Raw genomic sequence first — 15,120 nt, forward strand, 5'->3', positions numbered from 1 at the left:
AAGGATCCCACACCGCGCAGCAATATTCTAACAGAGGACGAACGAGTGTAGTGTAAGCTGTCTCCTTAGAGGACTTGTTGCATCTTCTAAGTGTCCTGCCAATGAAACGCAACCTTTGGCTCGCCTTCCCCACAATATTATCTATGTGGTCTTTCCAACTGAAGTCATTCGTAATTTTTACACCCAGGTATTTTGTTGAATTGACAGCCTTGAAAATAGTACTATCGAGTAATCGAGTTCCGACGGATTTCTTTTGGAATTCATGTGGATCACCTCACACTTTTCGTTATTTAGCGTCAACTGCCACCTGCCACACCATACTGCAATCTTTCCTAAATCGCTTAGCAACTGATACTGGTCTTCGGATGACCTTACTAGACGGTAAATTACAGCATCATCTGCGAACAACCTAAGATAACTGCTCAGATTGTCACCCAGGTCATTTATATAGATCAGGAACAGCAGAGGTCCCCTGGGGAACACCTGATATCACTTCAGTTTTACTCAATGATTTGCCGTCTATTACTACGAACTGCGACCTTCCTGACAGGAAATCACGAATCCAGTCGCACAACTGAGACGATACCCCATAGGCCGCAGCTTGATTAGAAGTCGCTTGTGAGGAACAGTGTCAAAAGCTTTCCGGAAATCTAGAAACACGGAATCAACTTGAGATCCCCTATCGATAGCGGCCATTACTTCGTGCGAATAAAGATCTATTCTTCCTGGTCCAATAATTTTAATGGACAGTAGCGTAATTGGGTGGTAGGTTAGGAGGGGGTCGAGTGCATGTCTCGTTCTCATGTAAAATTCGTCTGAATTAAAGAGGTGCAAACTCGTCTCCACCCCGGCGCCTGGCAAAAGTCCGTTTGGAAACAACCTGTAGAGTTGAGTTGTTGGGCATCGAGGGTCTAAATTCTTCTCCAGCGATCGGAGCAACAGAGTGTAACTAAGAATTTGAGACGGGATATGTTCCGGGCCGGCGCGCGCAGCCTTCGCCCGCCAGCCAGCAGACAGCAGCTGGCCAGCCAGCTGCCAGCTCCCAGCAGCTGGCCAGCCAGCTCCCAGCTCCCAGCAGCTAGCTGCCCGCGGCGTGCCCATAACGCGAGCGACGACCCGCCCTCGCGGCCCAGCTGTGGCGGCCGGCGCTCCTCCGCTGCCCGGCGCACCCGCTGTTTATTGGGTCAAGTGCCGCACAATTACTATGTTTAGCGACAGACAGACGGACGGAGTAGGCACCCCGCAGCAAGGCGAGCAGCGCTCCGCGCATGCGCGCTGGAGGCGAGGGGGGGATAGCGCGAATCCAGGCCGCTCGTAAATCCGGCCATAAACGCGCGCTTAGGCCACTTGCTGGGCGCTGCATTGTTCACGCCGGTCGCTCGTTACAGCCACTTCACCGTCGCTGGAGCGGTGAGAAAGTCTCCGGAGGTATTTCCTCCCGATCTGCTCATCCCCGCTTGATACATTTTCTCTGATTATTTTAATTCCCTTAAGCCGTCGGCCGTCAGAGATTTAGGAACCAGGTTTTAAACTGTAAGACACTTCCAGGGGCAGATGTGGACTCTGACTGCAATCTATTAGTTATGAACTGTAGATTAAAACTGAAGGAACTGCAAAAAGGTGGGAATTTAAGGAGATGGGACCTGGAAAAACTGACTAAACCAGAGGTTGTAGAGAGTTTCAGGCAGGGCATAAGGGAACAATTGACAGGAATGGGGGAAAGAAATACAGTAAAAGCAGAATGGGTAGCTTTGAGGGATGAAGTAGTGAAGGCAACAGAGGATCAAGTACGTAAAAAGACGAGGGCTAGTAGAAATCCTTGGGTAACAGAAGAAATACTGAATTTGACTGATGAAACGAGAAAATATAAAAATTGCAGTAAATGAAGCTGGAAAAAAGGAATACAAAAATGAGATCAACAGGAAGTGCAAAATGGCTAAGCAGGGATGCCTAGAGGACAAATGTAAGGATGTAGAGGCTTATCTCACTAGGGGTAAGATAGATACTGCCTACAGGAAAATTAAAGAGACCTTTGGAGAAAAGAGAACCACTTGTATTAATATCAATAGCTCAGATGGTAACCCAGTTCTAAGCAAAGAAGGGAAAGTAGAAAGGAGGAAGGAGTATATAGAGGGTCAATACAAGGGTGATCTACTTGAGGACAATATTATGGAAATGGAAGAGGATGTAGATGAACATGAAATGGAAAATACGATACTGAGTGAAGAGTTTGACAGAGCACTGAAAGACCCAGCGAGCCCTAGATAACATTCCATTAGAACTACTGACAGCCTTGGGAGAGCCAGTCGTGACAAAACTGTACCAAATAGTGAGCAAAATGCACGAGACAAGTGAAATACCCTCAGACACCAAGAAGAATATAATAATTCCAATCCCAAAGAAAGCAGGTGTTGACAGATGTGAAAATACCGAACTATCAGTTTACTAAGTCACAGCTGCAAACTACTAAAGTGAAATATTTACAGACGAATGGAGAAACTGGTAGAAGCCGACCTTCGGGAACATCAGTTTGGTTTCCGTAGAAATATTGGAACACGTGAGGCAACACTGACCCCACGGCTTATCTTAGAAGCTAGATGAAGGAAAGGCAAACCTACGTTTCTAGCGTTTGTACACTTAGATGAAGCTTTTGACAATGTTGACTGGAATACTCTCTTTCAAATTCTGAAGGTGGCATGGGTGAAATACAGGGAGCGAAAGGCTATTTACAGTTTTGCAGAAAACAGTTGGCAGTTATAAGAGTCGAGGGGCATAAAAGGAAAGCAGTGGTTGGGAAGGGAATGAGACAGGTTTGTAGCCTATCGCCGATGTTATTCAATCAGTATATTGAGCAAGCAGTAAAGGAAACAAAAGAAAATTTCGGAGTAGGTTTTAAAATCCACGGAGTAGAAATGTTCGCCGATGACATTGTAATTCTCTGAGACAGCAAAGGACTTGGAAGAGCAGATTAACGGAATGAACAGTGTTTTGAAAGGAGGACATAAGATGAACATCAACAAAAGCAAGACATGGATAATGGAATGTAGTCGAATTAATTCGGGTGATGCTGACGGTATAAGATTAGGAAATGAGAGGCTTAAAGTAGTAAAGGAGTTTTGCTGTTTGGGCAGCAAAATAATTGATGATGGTCGAAGTAGAGAGGATATAAAATGTAGACTGGAAATGCAAAGAAAGCGTTTCTGAAGAAGAGAAATTTGTTATCATCGAGTATAGATTTAAGTGTCAGGAAGTCGATTCTGGAAGTATTTGTATGGAGTGTAGCCATGTATGGAAGTGAAACATGGACGATAAATAGTTTGGACAAGAAGAGAATAGAACGTTTCGAAATGTGGTGCTACAGAAGAATGCTGAAGATTAGATGGGTAGATCACATAACTAATGAGGAGGTATTGAATAGGATTGTGGAGAAGAGGAGTTTGTGGCACAACTTGACTAGAAGAAGGGATCGGTTGGTGGGACATGTTCTGAACCATCAAGGGATCACCAATTTGGTATTTTAGGGCAGCGTGGATGATAAAAATCGTAGAGGGAGAGCAAGAGAAGAATACACTAAGCAGATTCAGGAGGATTTAGGTTGCAGTAGGTACTGGGAGATGAAGAAGCTTTCACAGGATAGAGTAACATGGAGAGCTTCATCAAACCAGTCTCTCGACTGAAGACCATAGCAACAACAACATCCGTTGACTGCTGATCGGATGAATACGAATAATTTGCTTAACTAGTGTAGAGACACTGTTAAACTTGATGACGACGGTCATACATTGCTGCGACGGCTCTACGTAACAGAGGAAGCGTTCAGGATCTACACTGAGCCTAGCGGTGTGACAAGGATACGGCAGCTGGGGCGCGTTTCGTGGAGGGCGTTCCTGAGAGGTCGCTGTTTTGCAATGGGCGGAAAAAAAGGACAAGGGTGGAGGAGTAGAAGTAGAAAAAAAAGGAAGAGTAATCGAAAGTCCTGGAGATCACTAACATGAGAAACTGTTGGAGATCATGGAAAGATTCGTAATGAAGTGAGCTGCGCAGTCGTCTCTCTCCGAGGCGGAGGCGCCTGTTTCTCGTTCTCTACTACTAGTTGAAGTGGATTTCATGTTTGTAAGCCAGTCCAGTGGAACTGTTGTTCTGTAGTACTGTGACGAACTATTATTGAATGCAGTAGAATCATTTGTAGTTTGACGAGTGGTCTTGTAATGTAGTCGAACCAGTTGCATTTTGACAAGTTACCTTGTAATGTAGTCGAATCAGTTGTACTTTGACGAATTACTATAAAATGTAATCGCATCATCCGGTAATGACCTAGTAACAATCAGAAAACAGTCGTGGTGTCGTGGTACCATTTATTTAGCTTTGCGATTGAACAGGTTGGTCAGAAACAGTCTCAAAAGCTTGTAAGCATTTTTACGGTAGGTTATGATGAGAAATAATTTTTAAGAAAACTATGCAACACGTTGGGCCGTTTCCGAGTTAAATTAGTATTGAAGTTATCCAATCAGGCCGTTGCGGCCGCAAATTCAAGCGGCGAGCCAGAGACGATTAGGGTCAAATGAATAAAATGCGTATTTGAACCATCAGTTGCTTTCATTTTAAACCCAAATATCAACTGGTTTCAGTCTTGCACCATCTTCACGGATAAGGGTTAAACTTATTTAAACCGCTACATTAAATTAGTCATTACTTAAATAATGTATAATGCATGCCATAAATACCAATATACGGCACAGGACTTTTAGAAGCACACATACGAGCAGTACTGCAAACATACTAATATTAAATTCAATTACTGCTCTGTGTCATTTAATATTTGTGTACTGCAAACTATATAAATTTGTATACTATATATGCAAACATACGAATATTAAATGTTGACCTACACAGAGCGGTACTGGTCTGTGCACATTTAGTATTTGTATGCTTGCTTCTAAAAGTCCTTTGCCGTATATTGATGTTTGCGGCATGCACTACACATTCTTTAAGTAATGACTAATGTAATGTGGTGACTTAAACTAGTAAGACTGAAACCGATTACTATATGGGTCTGAAATAAAAGCAGGTGATGGTTCAAATATGCATTTTATTCATTCGGCATGACTTTAATGACAATTAACTCGGAAACGGCGCAGTGCATCGAATTTCTTTTAAAGAATTACTTCTCTACAAAACGTATACTCCAACGCTCTTATAAGCTTTTCACACTGTTTGCGACCACTCTGTATAACTAGAAATAATGCTCTTTTGTAAATACTCATATATTTTTCTTTTGTCATTTCCTTTGGTTATCTGCAACGAAATAATAATAAAGAAAGTCATTGTTGTTGCAAGCAATGAGACTATTGTTCTATGTTTTGAAATGAGACACACAAACTAATTATTAACCAGCGTACCTTTCTCTTAATCAATCCTAATTATTTGAGAATCATCTCATTGCAATTTACTGTCGATTTACAAGTTTAGTCTGTTTGATTGGGTCTGAGTTTGAAATTGACATTTGATGTCTTCTTGTATAATTGGGTATCTAAAGAGTTTGAAAGGTGGCTGCACTGAGTCACAGCGCCAGAGATTGCGGTCAAAGAGTATTATTCAGCCGCCTCCACTGGCAGTTGCAGCTGAGAAGTTGCTGTGGGCAGTTGTAGTTCTGAGGCTGTTCAGTGCTTGTTGAGACGATCACCAAGATAAAATAAGGGAAATCAGAGCTCGCACGGAAATATTTAGGTGTTCATTCTTTCCGCGCGCCATATGAAATTGGAATAATAGAGAATTGTGAAGGTGGTTCGATGAACCCTTTGCCAGGCACGTAAATGTGATTTGCAGAGTATCCATGTAGATGTAGACGTAGATGTAAATGAACATTAGTGGGCAACCTAAAATATCCTGAAGCATTCTAGAACATTACCGAAAACTCTAAAACATTCTTGAAGATTGTAGAATTAATATACTGTACAATCTCGGTCAGTTCGGCACTCCATTTCTACCTGCTTCACCGATTTTCTGTAACAAGTCTATTGGTGCTGTGCCCTCTTTTGATATCCACATCTTCGAGCTCAATTTCGGCGAAGAAGTCTGTCACAAAGTGTCCACGACAAAGAATTTAGGCAATGAATCTCAACAGTGTATCACAGTGCGTACTAAGCTCCACAAGAGGAGTACTGTAGCACGAGCTAAACATGTGCCCTGGTTGTAAACATATTACTTACATCACGACGTGCTCCCATCATTGCCTTGAGGTGCCTTTCTAAATGCCAATTCAGTATGTAACGCATAACATTCATGCCTCCAGATATCATTCCTACCACGTTACTTACCGTTGTTCTCTGAAATTTATTCGTAACTCTACTCAGTGGCCCACAAACAAAATACTCTTCACCACAGAAGTCGTCTGGCCGTACCTACATAATATTACCAGTCCGACGCCGAACCGGGTCGCTAGTTCTTCTGTAAATAAATATGTATTGCAGTTATATTGGTGCTTCGAGCAGCTCATTAATTCAATACCCGAAGTAGCCTACTACCAAGGGACAATTAACGGCCTACGGATAACACCGACACACGAACATGACAAATACTGGTGAACCCATGCAGCACAGAAAAATTAACTGGCACCGCCAGGTACAAACTAGCCGCCAGCAGGCAACGCAGGGAAGCCGGACTGCACGCTAAACTCAAACAAACCCAACTAAAACCCTTACACAGTGATCGATTTATGATCAATCGATCACTTATATGACAAGCTTGGCATGTTACAGGTACAACCCTGCAGCTGACCCAGGAGAGGACTGACACTCGTTACGCCAACCTAAGCTATGACATCGGTTCCGAGCATTGCACGACACCCAAAACTAACAGTGTCCCTACCATTGCAAGAAAACCGCTACACCTCTTACTATCCGACCACAATGTCGCAGAGGTTTTTATGCCCTTGGCGCTCGCCTCTGGCACTTTTTTCCCTCTCTGTCCTTGGAACTGCTACCCTTCGTTTGCTTTCGTCCACCATCTATCTCTTCGATGCGACCGCGTTAGTGTTAGTTGGTAATCCTACCGAGACGCACGGATAACATCACGCCTCGCTTACCGTGAAGTCTCCAGCCTGTAACTAACAAATACGATGGTGACAGTAGATCTGAGACGGTCACCATACCAGGTTTAGGCGTGGAAGGGCTCCACCCTTCATTAAAAAAAAAGTCAGGTTCGAGTTGACATACTAGGAAATGGATCCACCTAAGCGCGAAGGCAGGCAGAGCAGCATGTACTGTCTCGTATCGGTCCGTCGTCATTGTTACTATTTGTTTCCTAATCACTGCATGAGATTGTCGAATTCGCAGCAAAATTATGTTCTTAGGCATCGTCGCCATCGTCATCACATCATTACCATCATCGTCATCGTCATCATCATCATCGCCATCGAACTTATCACTATTACCACTCCCATCTCCACATTCTGTGATCCGTAGACAAGTTTTTCGCTGTCGGTCTAGATGCTCAGCTTCTTCCTCTTCTTCACCTTTTTCGTTTTGATGTATATAGACCCTGTATACATGCCATCTATTACTTGATGTCTTCTCCGTCCTTTTATCTCGTAAATATTTACTGTTCCTGTCAAAGCTTCTTGTACTATGCAGTGTTTCCCCACTGGATACATCAGCCATTTTTTCTTTGTTTATAGTATCCGTATTAACTGTCTTACCTTATTGAACCCTTTTGTTACCTCTTCTTTCCAGCTGACACTTTGCCTCTACATACAGATCCACACTTTCAAAGCTTCTAATCATTACTATTCTCGTTCTCCTAGTGTCCATTTTTCTACTCGCTATATAGCAACCACATGAAACACATCACCAACGTTTTGCTCGCTGCTCAACCATAGCAATGTGACATACGCTTACTATCAAAAAATATTGTGTTGCCGTTGCTATTGTTGATTTCACTTCATTAAATCCCGCATCACTACGTATTCTACATTCTAAATACTTACAAATGCCTTCGTGATTCACCATTTCTCTGCTAGTTCTCGTATTGATATTGCATTCTTCCGTGGATGTCACCACAGACAACGCCCTTTAATATTTATCTTGACACGAAATTATTCACCGTCCAAAACATAATCGAACAAATTTCATGAAGGCAAATTTTAACAGCGTTTATCGTTGCTTCCATTTTCTAAAACGCCGGTCCTTCTATTCGGTACCAATACTTCATTAACATCTTTGCGCAAGTCACATGCAGGGCTACTTAAATAAAGAACGATTTGCTGAGACACAAAATGTTTGCTTTTAAACTTTTCGTGATGTAAACGTTGCAGCTCTCGTAAATGGCGTTCACTGCATAAAGACGATGTTTGCGCTACTTTTATGCGCGCCAGCAATTACCAGCTCTGTGAGCGACATAATTCGCTGCTCCGCAAGCAGAGCGGACAATCTGAGCGCTCTCTTTCAAGCTGGAAACTTCTTGCAGAGAGTCGGCAAGTTAAGCGTCCTGGAGAGGCTTTTAAGACCCTCGAAATTACCTCCAAATATTAACTCCGCTTTCCGGGAAATGGTATGGGGCGGCGACCGGTGAGTCAGATGGTCCGTAAACACCATGAATTTTTCATTCCAGAAAAGGAACGCTCTATAGACGCAGGAGTTTCACTTGAAAATATTTGTACAAAGATTGTTCTACCCAAATTGGAATTCATAAGAGCCTGCAACCAAAATAAAATCCCTCGCTCCAGCCCTGAAAATCAGTTTTACATTTACTCGGAATGACGAATTTCTCTCCATCTAGAGGATGGAATGTAGAAGGGAATCATATCTCTTCCGTACGAGCCCTTGTTATTTTCGAGAGACAGTGAGTGTTTTCTCTTATTTAGGTTCACATATAGTTGTTGCAGCTACGAACGTGCAGATAGCCACGAGGCATTTTCAGGAAGTAGGTGTACTGCGATTATTACGGGCTGCATTTGTTTTTTGAGGGCTGGAAACACTTAGTGCTGTACGGGGATCCCCTGAACAGAGCGAGAATCACAGGAACATGGTAGTACATAGACTCACGTCGCAGTGTGCAGTTATTTGAAAAACGTCGGTAAGAAATCCCACAAGTGCGAATCACGTGGGGTGATTCTCATCCTACTCGCAGAAAGAATAACACCTACTGAGATTATTTCTCTGGCTTACAGCGAAGGTCTTACCAACAAAGCGAGTGTGTTTCAGTGGTGTAGAGAGTTTAGTGGAGGCAGAAAAGTGTTCGTTCATTTGTTCATGACGAACAGAGGAGTGTAAGACCTTTGAATTTGGCTGACGAGAGCAAAAAATCCTGTTCGCGAAAACTGTCGATTGCCAGTGGATGAAATTTCTGTGATGCTTCCACTATCTCCAGAACTCTCTTATACAAGACATTCTCAGAAACGCTGGGATATCAGAAACTGTGGGCAAGACGGGTCCCAAAAACAGCTGAGACAGCAGCACAAGAAAAATCGGATCAATAGCGCCCGCGAATTTCCCGAGCGACGAAAATTGGAAAGTGAAAATTTTCTGAGCTCTGTTGTACAGGAGATGAGACGTGGATGGCTCATCATGCCCCTGACACAAAAAGACGGTCGTCACAGAGACGTCATGCCAAATCCTTATAGGCCAAAATTCACAATTTTGGGGCAGAAATAAAAAAAAAAAAAACATGGCCTCAATTGGGCAACATTTTGCTCGAATTTCTGCCTCAGGGGGAGACTACCAATTCATAACGATATTGTGTGACCCTAAAAAACTCAAAGGCAGCATTCAAAACGAAAGTAGGGGAATGTTGATGAGAGGAGTGTGCTTGCTGCACGACAACGCCCGTCCTCTTACAGCCTTAGCCAACAATGCACTCTTGGACTCATGTGGTTGGGATATTTTACACCCCCCCATCCGTATTGTCTTGACTTGGCACCTTCCGATTATCATGTTTTCCGCTCCCAGGAGTCACACGTAAGTAGAAATAAATTTTAAACCGACGAGCAGGTACAGAAAGAGATTTTAAAGTGGAGGAAGGAGCTGGCGGGAGAGTTCTTCGAGGGGGGGGTGTAAAGAAACTTCTGTCACGGCTCACCACGTGCATTGAACGGGATGGCGAGTGCATGAAAAAATATTCGACAAGTGTTTCAACAGTATCCTGTATTTTTCTTAAATACACTTTTTCTAAAAAAAATATGAAAATCTAGTGCAGTTACTTTTTGAACATACAAATCCCTCACCACCGCAAGAGTAAAATGTTGCAGTCTGACAAATTAGAGGAACTTTTCAAGACAGCCTCTTTGTAAGAACTATCGACAGAAAAATTAAAAGAGTAATGTCGCGGAAACTCACCACAGCGGACCGCGAGAAAAATATCTTCACGGATTCGAACGCGACGAGAAGAAATCAGTATTGTAACAAAGCTAAGATTTATTGAGCAAACGAAGCTGATACCCAACGTTTTTAATAGTCTGTTCTACAGTCACAGTCCATGCAAAACACACAAACTTGACATCCGCGATAGTGTGGTAATCTCTGAAATTCTTACGACCGCCGAAAACCGTTCTAAGACGTGGTAATTGATGTCCAGATCTTGAAACATACACGCAGTATGACAACAACAGACCGGGTATCACATTGCTGTTAGTTTGCCTTCAATGTTCTCTCACGACTACAAATCAGTTTTATCTAGCACTAATACCTGCAGAAACACAGCTGACGTACAACTCAATTTCTAAGCACTGTCGGAGACGGCGCAGGCAATGGTCTGCTATCGCAGTTCTTAAAGGCTGACTTATGGCCAAAAAGTGTGATTCGGCAACGAAAACATCGTGCTTCGACTGAGTCTTGAGAATTGCTCTGCGGTCCAGAACTCTTTGCAGTTAGGACTAATAGAAGAGATGGAGAAGTTCCAAAGAAGAGCAACGCATTTGTCACCGGTTCTTGTAGTGTGAAAGCCCACGGAAATGATTGTCTAACTCTAGTTACAGACACCAAAAATAATCGTTGAGCATCAAGTAAAATTTGGCTGAAGCAGCGAGTAGACTGGTTCCACCAAGAATCGAAGGACATATTAATTCCCTCGAGTTAGATCTTGTGAAACTACGATAGCGGTAAATGTGGAGCTATCCGGACTCTAATAGAGACATACTGACAATCGTCAGTATGTCTCGTACAGCAGCTGCCAACTGAAAAGGAAAAGTGATTGAATAAGAATGTTATGCGAATTACTCTACATAATATATAGTAAGAAAGTTTATGGAATGAGGGTGTAGACCTAAACAACACTCAGGGATGCTGCCTTAGCCGTCTTCCGATTACCGGCTGCTATTTACAACGCTGTACGAAGAGCGACGTGCGGTAGTGGGGACACATGATCAGTACGTCGCCAGTCCATCCAGCAGAGGAGTCCTCACAGTGACGCTGTTTCTTTATTCAAGCTACTCCTCGTCTGACTTCAAGTGGCTGAGCGGACACTGTCCCAGATCTCCATGCCTCGGCAAAAAAAAAAAAGAGAAAAATATCTGTGGAGGTATCGTGAATCGAACTCGTGTTCTTCTGCACTGAAGACAGCGACACTACTGTCTTTTTTTTAATACTTCTTCTTCTTTAAATTTAACTAAGAACTTATCTTTCGTCTTAAATCCAAAACTTTCTTGTTCTTAAGGGTATTTTATTATTTAATTTGTCGTATTTTGGAAGAATTAAAATTACGTTCTTATTTCCCAGTAGGTACTGGGAGATGAAGCGGCTTGCACAGGATACAGTAGCATGGAGAGCTGCATCAAACCAGTCTCAGGACTGAAGACAACAACAACAACAATTTCCTTCGAAATAAGTGAGCTTAGATATACTCTTATATGAACTCGAAACTTTCTCTGAAAAGTAACTGTTTGGTATTTTTCTTTTTAAGCATCCTTGTTTTATCCAAACTTTTCCTCTTTCCAGTTGCCGATGACAACAATTTTGTCCCATTTTTGGCGCAGGTACAGTTTGAATTCACTTATACAGTCGCCATCATTGTTGATGACGTAGTATGTATAGAAATATATAAGCTACGTGATTGTTCTCGTCTCTGATGCAGTAACGATTTGAAATCCGGGTACATTATCTTCTTTGTGTTAATGCCAGCCGTTGTTGTCGTTAATAGCATTGCACATTTAAGTGCAATATACTTCCATAAGCCTAGAATCCGTGAACAGTCTAATGTTCGGTGCAGCTCCGTATTAGTGAAGCCACAACGACCACAGTAAAGGTTTCGCGTGAGTGCCAGGTGGTATCGCGAGTGATGCTATTGGAAATAGGCCGTTTAAGAACATGCAAGCGAAGAGCGCAGCGTTGAACTTAAAGCCGCATCCGAAATGTTAAACCATAATGGCTTCCAGTGAAAATCTTTGGGTTTTATTTCTCTAGCCGGTGTGTGGACTGTTTCCTTCCGTAGTTCATCCACAATCTTTTCCGCAGTGAAGTTCTTTTTATTTGGGAGTTTTTCTAGAATTCCTGTTCTGATTTTTAAGAGTGCGACGAATGTACATGGGTGTCAGTCGTTGAGTTCCACTTTTTGTGGTAATTCCCCATGTGGCCTTCAAGAGAGCAGACTGACTTGCTGTTGTTTCAAGGATTTTACAACATTTTTAACTATGAGGGCAATGCATTTTTTTCTCGCAGTCTATTAAGCCCAGTCCAACTTCATTTGACGATTTCGTTAACAGATCTCTGGCTACGTGGAGTAGCGCTCCATGGCAGATCAACCATCCTGTACAATTCTTTATTTTAGTGATATATTTTCGCTCTATGGGTGTCATTTGAGCTGTATAGCACATTTTTGAAAGAGCCAGAATACTGACATATTGATTTTAAGTTCCCAGTACTGTTCGCTATTAAGGCGCTTACATTCGGATACAGAAGCGTTGGAGATGTAGGTATATGAGGGTTAACCCACCGTTTTAAATTACGTGCGTCCTACCTACTGTATGCAGCAGTGGTAGTTAAGAGATACTATGCAACTTTTCAGCGGACTACGGTAGTTATTTCAAATCCTGAGTATGAAAGAACTTACCATCAATACTGGGCGTGGGAGTGCACTAATTTCCTGCATTAAATCCTTCGGTCATATTCAGGATAAAAGATTAGTGCACAATCACTCCTCATAACCTTCCTCACGGAGCAGTGAGGAAAGAGGCACAGATCACTGTTTGTGAAATCTTATGTGACTTGACTGCTAAGGTCATCAGTCCCTAAGCTTACATACTATTTAACCTAAATTATCCTAAGGACAAACACACACACTCATGCCCGAGGGAGGCCTCGAACCTCCGCTGGGATCGGGCCGCACAGTCCATGACTGCAGCGCCTGAGACCGCTTGGCTAATACCGCGAGGCTCCAGATCACTGTCTGCCCCCTGAGATATGGGTTGGTACAGTTGATGAGGTACCAGTACAGTGCGTGTCATAAAACAAGACAGTGTAAAGGTAATAATTTCGCGAGAGAATGTATCTAATTCGGAAGCTGGAGTTTGAGCGCTGGCGGGTGCTGAGGTTTGAGGACGATGATAGAGTTTCTTAGGTTTGTGTCTGAAAATGTAACTGCTTACTCGCCCCTTTATTCATCAAAATGGCATGGACTCCCAGGCTGCACATGTTAAATTTTCTGCGTACATGCTATGCCTTTACAGAAAGGGTGAAAACTAGATGATCGCTGGATGACAGGTAGTTTTAAACCTTCTCAACAATCATTTCACAAAGATGTGTGTCTTCACCGAGGTTGAGCAAGGACAACCGATATCGTGCATTGAGACCAAACTCAGAAAGGCAATGCACTAAAATTAATGCACTAGTCGGGCAGCCGCAACGTATTGTGTCTCCAGTACATATGAAAGAACAAAAAAATAGCACATTTGTCTTTAATCAGAGGCTGAAGGCCAGCTAAAAAAAAAAAAAAAAAAAAAAAACTGAAAATATCTAAATTCAATCTTCCAGATACACTTTCATTTGCATTCACGTATGTAGCCAGGGAACAACCTACTGCACCTGCCGAATAACCGCAGAAAAAATCATTTATGAGGCAGAAAAATAAAAAAAAGGCTTTCCTCGCCAAGTTTTAGATCTTACTCTTCATTGATAGATTCACCTCCAGAAATTCCACTCTCAATATTCTCAGTGCTCCTTCTGCAAGAATAATTTTTAAATGTTTTTATCTCATTAGTGAAATGAAAGCGAAGCTGCTCTGCTATTAGCTACTGACACGCTTTACGACTTCCTATCCAATACGACCACGTGTATAGTGTTCTTTTCGAGAACTGCACCCTCTGACATGCACGAGCTAATGCTTCGTTAGAACCGAATATAAAGATATGGGGGAGGGATAGGGAGCACACATTTTTGACACAAAGAAATAGTAAGGGTTTAGAAAACGTCGAAATTAACCTGCTCCCAGAACACATGTTTAAAACTGTACCTTTTTCAAACACAGACTCTGCATATTGTGCTGCTCAGGTTAATATAGAAAATAATTAAATGCAAAATCCACTGCGGGATATTTTTAGTATGAAATTTTAGCGCTTCCGCGCCAGAGTATAAAACCTCTGGAGCGGTTCTTTCTGCACTTCTCTTGTTACTTGGAGGGGGCCAGTCTATTTATTTTGATGGCACCACTTTTAATTGAGCAGTATACAGTGACGATGCGAGGGCTTTCCGTCGCAGTCGGACGCATTTAATTTCGATGGTCTTGTTTCGTTCCCAGCGGTAATGAAACCCATCTCTTTCGCTTCATTTTTGCAACCGTCCGTGCCAGTTCTGTTTCCTTTTTCACTCATCGCAGTTCCATTTGTTCATTTGCTCACTGTTAACATTCAGTTACTATCTTTAATACGAATTCAATTTATTAAATAATATTTTATTCTCAGTGGTTTAAATGTGACAATAGACACAACAACATATCAACTGAATAAAGATGAATGCACTAATCCTTTGTATTCGTATTCAACAAACAGTCCTCGAACTCTGTTGGTGTAATTTTTCTGAAACCACAAAAGAAACGAACCAGAATGGGAACACCGGGACTTGAACTCGGATCATCCGGAATAACGTGGTAATCACTTCGGTTTCACTACGGATTGCTCGGTTTCTGCAAGAAATGTTA

The 15,120-nt window shown here is 42.4% G+C and overlaps 1 protein-coding gene across 2 annotated transcripts in view; it reads right to left on the minus strand.

Annotated features, from left to right (window-relative positions):
• The window catches only part of LOC126266758 (atrial natriuretic peptide receptor 1-like), a 1,377,759-nt gene that overhangs the window by 966,047 nt on the left and 396,592 nt on the right, over positions 1-15,120 (minus strand). The window lies entirely within an intron of this gene.

This window comes from Schistocerca gregaria, chromosome 4 (assembly GCF_023897955.1).
Source record: "Schistocerca gregaria isolate iqSchGreg1 chromosome 4, iqSchGreg1.2, whole genome shotgun sequence".
In the NCBI taxonomy this organism is placed as follows: domain Eukaryota; kingdom Metazoa; phylum Arthropoda; class Insecta; order Orthoptera; family Acrididae; genus Schistocerca; species Schistocerca gregaria.